We start from the raw sequence: 6,749 nt of genomic DNA on the forward strand, positions 1-6,749 counted from the left end.
CAAGGCAACTTGAACATCAACTGCTACATGTGAAAGCAGAGGCACCAACGCAAATCATTCTTCCAACGATGAGCTGCCACTCACTGTGTTAGTTGTATTTACATTTACCTTGAGAGAGATTACAAAAATATACACAGTATAAAAAACCCCTACTTGAGTCTGTGGTGGAAAATGACACTCCAAAGCACATCACATCAGTCCCTTGAACTTAAGGAGAGAAGACTAAGAAGAGGCCCTCTTCTGTTCAGAAAATGGGAATTCATATCTGGAGAATCATGATTTTCTAGGTTTACAAAAGTCCACTTTTAACTAGTTTCTTTAAAAAAAAAACCTGGATATTTTTGATGGTGAATTTCTGAGTTAAGGAAACAGCACAGTGTAACAGAAAGAAGGTCTCACCAGGAGCTGAACACTCTGGCCACTTTATGTATATCATTAACTTTCTGTGTAGACTAAATTTCTCAGTCTCTTTAGGCCTCAGTTTCCTCATTTGTGAACAGATCAGCTGATCTTAAGAGTCCCTTCCCTAGAGATCTAGGTGTCTATGAGCAACATGCTTATCCTACTATAATATCAAGAACTATAATCTGAAACTACACATCCTCTACAGCTTTTAGTCCTTCATAGTAACAATCAGGAATAAACTGTCAGGTATAGGATGAAAATACTCAAGAAGGATTCTCAATTAGGAATCAAATACCTCAAATTTGGGAGGAGCATTGAATTTTATTTTTGAAAAAAAAAAAAAAGGCCTAGGGCTAACTTTTGAGATTCAGATACTTTCAAGGTTTGCTGAAAAACAATGATTAAGTATAAGACATTGTTCTTAAGTCTACTTTGCCCTTGTACAAGGAAATTCTTCCTGGCCCCTCCCTGGTTAGAGTTCTTCATGAAAGAAATAAATAGAAAAATTGCAGGGTGTATTACTTCAGCATATTACATGTACAAGGGGCCTGAATATTTAATAGATGGCTTCATGTGACATCTTCTTCGTTTCAACTTTGAGTTAAATTAGCAGGTTGCTTTGTAAGAGACATATCAAACAAAAGTAAACAAAGCAACCATTCTCCAATAAAAATTAATTTTAAAAAAAAGTAAACCAAAATTCTCTGGAGACTGATGGCTTAGCCCTTTCTATAATTGAAAATAGTTTTGTGTTTTTGACAGAGCTCTGTGGGGTTTAAAAACTTTTTTTTAATTAAATTAAGTAGAAAATCAATATAAAAAACTAAATGTATGGTGCATAACAGGCTATAATTACAGTTCTGGCTTCACTTGCACTTTTTCAGGGAAAAAAGCGTATATTAATTTGAATGATATGAAACTGCTATCTTCATTGGTCAAAATTTCAGTTGGTTTCACCTAATACCTTGTAACTCATTTATTAAGGTGTTAGTTCTTAGCCTGTTGCTGAAGAACTTAAATCTTCCTTTAAGGAGGGAAAAAAAAGGGTTGCAGTTAGGAATTGTGGGTCTCAGGGTTTGTAATGGGAGGAGGCAGTTACACTAAAGTGCTTTTTTCCCAACCACTTAATTTAAACTATCAAAGTAGAACAACATGTACATGGTTTAAAAAAATCAAACTACAAGATGAAATGAACTACAAATGAAAAGTACACGTATCCTCTCTCCTATCCCACTGGAAAAACATACATGATTTTCACTGAACTCCCTAGAGGTAATCACTATAAATCCTTTCTAGCTTTATTTCATTTGGTCACTGCTATGGTCTGAATGTTTGTGCCCCTCAAAATCCATAAGTTGAAATCCTAACCCATAAGATGATTGTATTAGGAGGTGGGGCCCTTGGGAGGTGACTAGGTCACAAGGGTGAAACCCTCATAAATGGGATTAATGCCCTTACAAAAGAGGCTACAGAGAGATCCCTCCCCTCTTGGCCATGTGAGGGTACAATTAGAAGTCTGCAACCTGGAAGAGGGCTCTCACATCACCATGTCAGCACCCTGATCTTGGACTTCCAGCCTTCAGAACTGTGAGAAATAAATTTCTGTTGTTTATTTTTAAAAAAAGAAAGAAAATGGGAACTCATAAACAACCATGGGTGGACAGGTACAAACCATGTGCTGATCTCCACAGACGTCATCAATCCAGGTGATGATTGGCCAGAATTTGTTCTCTGGTTTCATCAAGGGGGGTGGGAATGCTGCCACCTCTCTGGAATGTGGTCGATCCCAGTGGGAGGACATGAAACAGGACAAGGAGTGTGGAGACCTCCTCAGTGGATTGACCCTGGGGTTGATTGGGCCTTCCTCGATGTCGGCGATTTCCTGCCGAATGCTGATCCTGGCGTCACAGAATCTATCCAACTCTGCCTTGTCTTCTGACTCAGTGGCCTCAATCATGAGAGTGCCTGCCACTGGCCAGGACATGGTAGGGGCATGAAATCCATAATCCTAAAGCCTTTTGGCCACATCCACGGCCTCCATATTTGCAGACTTTTTGAAGGGTCTTATATCCAAAATAAATTCATGAGCCACGTAACCTCTTGCACACTGGAAAAGGACTCTGTAGTGTTTTTCTAATCGCTTGGCTATGTAGTTGGCATTTATTATAGCAATTTCTGTGGCCTGTTTAAGGCCCTTGCCTCCCATCATCTTAATATAATCCCATGAAATGGGCAAGATGGAACTGGAGCCCCACGGGGCTGCGCTGACAGTACCCAAAGCCTGGGCATCTTCACTTGGCTTTGCTGCAACGATGGGATGATTAGGCAGAAAAGGGAGAAAATGCTTCTTCACTCCAATGGGCCCCATGCCAGGGCTGCCTCTTCCAGGGTAAATGCAGAAAGTCTTGTGAAGGTTTACGTGTGAGACATCAGACCCAAAGTCTCCAGGACAACAGATTCCACATGAATGGTCATATTTGCCCTGTCCAGGTAGATCTGTCCTCCGTGTTGGTGGATCAGTTCACACACATCTCTGACGGTCTCTTCAAACACCCCACTGGTGGATGGATATGTAATCATGATTGCTGCCGGGTTCTCCTTGTGTTTATCTACCATAGCCTTGAAGTGAGCTGCATCGATATTTCTGTATTTATTTACCTCCACAGGCTGAATCTTCATGCCTGCCATGTGGGCACTTGCAGAATTGGTCCCATGTGCGGATTTTGGGATGTGTCTCTCTCCTTTCCCATCTAAGTAGGCTCAGATAGTGACCAGCCCGGCATATTCCCCCTGGGCTCTGCTGTTAGGCTGGAAAGAGATTCGGTCACAACCCGTGAGTTCACACAAGTCCTTCTCAAGTTCTCAGAAAAGCTGCTGGTCCCTTGGCTCTTGATCCAGAGACACAAAGGGGTGGATGTTTGCAAATTCTTTCCATGTGATAGACACGAGTTCTGATGAATTGTTGAGCTTCATGGTACAGGACCCCAGAGGAATCGTGCTATGAACAAGGGAAAGGTCTTTGTTTTCCAATCTCTTCATATATCAGACAATATTTGTTTCTGCATGATAACTGTGGAACACTTGATGTGTGAGGAATGGGCTAGTTCTCTTGAAGGCAGACCCTAGGATAACTCCCCGCTCCTCACCCATGCTTTCAGCAACCAGCTCTGCAGATGACTCACAGCCAAAGATCCACAACAAGTCGTCCAGATCTTTTTCATTGACTGTTTCATTAAGAGAAATACCAAGTGTGTTATCCTCAATGAGCTGAATATTTATTTGCCACTGAGCAGCCCTGCCCAACACCTCATTCACTGAGCAGTCACACTGAATCTTCAAAGTGTCAAAGAACAAGTCGTGCTGGAGTTGGTGCCCTGCTCACTTGAGACGTTCAGACAAAATCAAAGTGGCATTATGTACCCTCCTAGCAATATGTTCCAGCCCACGGGACCCATGGTAGATTGCGCACATTGTAGCCATATTCGCCGAGAGCGCCTGAGCTGCACAGATGTTGCTGATAGCCTTGTCTTTCTGGATGTGTTACTCCCTGGTTTGAAGAGCAAGAGGATACACTTCTTTTCCACTGGCATCTCTTGTTACTCCCACCATTCTTCCAGGTATCATCCTCACCAAGTTTTCTCTGACAGCTAAAAAGGCACGTGGTCTGCTATAGCCTAGTGGCACTCTAATCTCTGTGAGCTGCCCGGGGCAATGTCTACCCCCAGTTTTCCAGGAGGCCTCAGGCTACACAGAGCTAAAAGGTCAGCAGTGCAGCAGGCCAAGTTCCCGGCCTGATGGGTACTCTCCACAAGTTCTGTGACGTCTTCCACTTTCCCCTCAGCGTCCAGGTACTAGAACAGCACTCCACTGACATCTTTTCTGCTGAAGTCCATTTCATGGGGTAACTTCAGTTCAATGAGGACTCCAGCATACTTGGCTTGAGTCTGGACGACAGCTATTGTCTGTGGATGGCAACGGGGGTAAACAAAAAACTTCCTCCTCTTGTTGTGTCTGTGGCAGAGCTGCATTGCCTCTGCACCCGTGGTGGCCTCATCCATCAGGATGTGTTAACTATGCCCATACCTGTGATGTCACGCACCATGTTCTGGTAGTTGAGTAAACTGTCCTCTCTCCTCTGAGACACCTCTGGCTGGTACTGAGTATACTGGGTGATCCACCTTGAGTTCTCCAGTTAAATTAGACAAAATTGTAGCACTGAGCAGTTATAATAGCCCATGCCAATATACAATCTCCAGATCTGGTTCTTGCTGGAAATGGCATGCAGAGTTGTAAGGATATCATTTCCACAGACAGGCTCATCCATTTTCAAGGGTCTTTTCAAGCGGATGCTGGCAGGGATGTTCTTTTCGATCAGTTCATCTACTCTCGCCAGCCCCAGGGCCAATCACATCTCCTCTGGTCTTTGTCCCCGGGGTCGATATGCCTCCGAGCAAAGTCGTCGTGTCTGGGCACGAGGTGCTGCAGGAGGCGCGAGCCCAGGCGCACCGCTATCCCCGCCGCTACTGCTGTAGCGGCCCCGCGGAGCTCAACCGGGGCCCCGCGCCCCCAGCCAGGCGGCGGCCGCCTCGGACTCCGCAACCCAGACGCAACCCCCAGGCCCCGGCGCACATCTGCATGGTGGTGTCCCTTGCCTGGGCCCGCGAGGGTCAGCAGCGCTTTCGGCTCTCCTGGTCGCGGGCCCCTGGTTGGCGGCTGCCCTCGGGTGGCTGGAGCCCTTTCCCGCTGGATGACCTAATGGACAGATGGATGTTCGGAGGCAATGAATCTGTGCCCCGCTGAGCCCGGAGGTGCGCACAAAGTTGTTATTCCCAAGACTGTTTTTTTTTAATGCCCATAGTTTTTCCAGATCGTGTTGTATCTGATCTGGGCCTTAGGCTTGGGCATCAGTATTTTCAGTAAAACTGCCCTGTTGATTCTAATTTCAGTCAAGGTTAAAAACACTGCTCTAAAAGGGTAAAAGAATAAAGAGAAAGTGAAGATGATAATATAAAGGGTAAAAAAATTAATAAGCAGAATAAATGGTTATTTATATTTGCTAGAAATTTCATAATATATAAACTATATAATCCCATTTGTGTTGGTTTTAGCAGGATTACTGATGATATTGTTGAAAGAAAATGTGGCAAAATAATAGCTATGCCTGGTTAATTTCACATAGATAAAGTATTTCTCTGTTCCTTTATACTTTTTTGCCTCTCTCAAAAGCAGATTTATGTGTTAATTTTATAATCAAGAGAAATAAATTTAAAAGACACAGAGAAAAACGTGCCTTCTAAGTGATTCTTACGCACTTTAAGTGTGAGGACTTCTGCCCTGGAACAGTTCCTTACAGGTCATCCAGCTGGCAGGGGTACATTACCAGACAGCACATGAAGACTTGATTCAAAGAAGTAAAATAATCCTAACCGCTGTCTGAGTTTGGAACTACCAAGACCCCAAACTTAGCATATGTACAACCAACAACTCTTTCAACCATTCCTGTAAGTGGACATTTTCAGACAACCTGCTTCACTTTTGGACTCCTAAGTTATTAGAAAACTGCCCATTCAAAGTCAATACCTTGACTCCATTCTATTCCTACCTACATGACCCTAGAATCCAGCTACTGAAATGTCTCCATTTAAATTAGCTGTCACTTGGGGAATCGAGGACAAAAGTGATGAGAAAAAAAGTTCAGGGTCAGTCCTTGGCTTTTATATTGATTCAGTCACCCAAGGACCTCATGTGCAATCATATAGAAGTGTAAATTAGAAACACGTAAAATAAATTCAGAATCTTTCTACCTACCTCCCCAAGTCCCAAATCAATATAATAAACACTTTGTACGCTTGCCAAGGTCACCACGTAGAGATGTTTTGGTTTAAAGAAAGGAACCAGTATTTAAAAATGGGTTATTTCCAATGAGAATGCAGAAATTAAGACGGAACGCACAGGTTCTAATGGCAAAACTCAGCCAGATAAAATAAATATAGTTTTAATATACACAGTATAAATCATTCCATATTACCTTGCATTAGAGACATTTTATTGCCCAGCTGTTATAGCTCATATGAGTTTGTAACACGTTATTACATCTTCAAGAGTAAGTATTCCTTTTTTTTTTTAATACGTCTTTATTGGAGTATAATTGCTTCACAATACTGTGTTCGTTTCTGTTGCACAACAAAGCAAATCACGCATATGCATACACATGTCCCCATATCCCCTCCCTCTTGAGCCTCCCTCCCATACTCCCTATCCTACCCCTCTAGGTCATCGCAAAGCTGATCTCCCTGGGCTATGCTGGTGCTTCCAGCCAGCCAACTATTTTACATTCGAGAGTG

General features: G+C 43.2%; 1 pseudogene; it reads right to left on the reverse strand.

Annotated features, from left to right (window-relative positions):
- Positions 1-222: 222 nt before the first annotated feature.
- LOC103000071 (glycine dehydrogenase (decarboxylating), mitochondrial-like) lies at positions 223-5,042 on the reverse strand (annotated as a pseudogene).
- Positions 5,043-6,749: the final 1,707 nt, after the last annotated feature.

This window comes from Balaenoptera acutorostrata, chromosome 4, assembly GCF_949987535.1.
Source record: "Balaenoptera acutorostrata chromosome 4, mBalAcu1.1, whole genome shotgun sequence".
NCBI lineage: Eukaryota > Metazoa > Chordata > Mammalia > Artiodactyla > Balaenopteridae > Balaenoptera > Balaenoptera acutorostrata.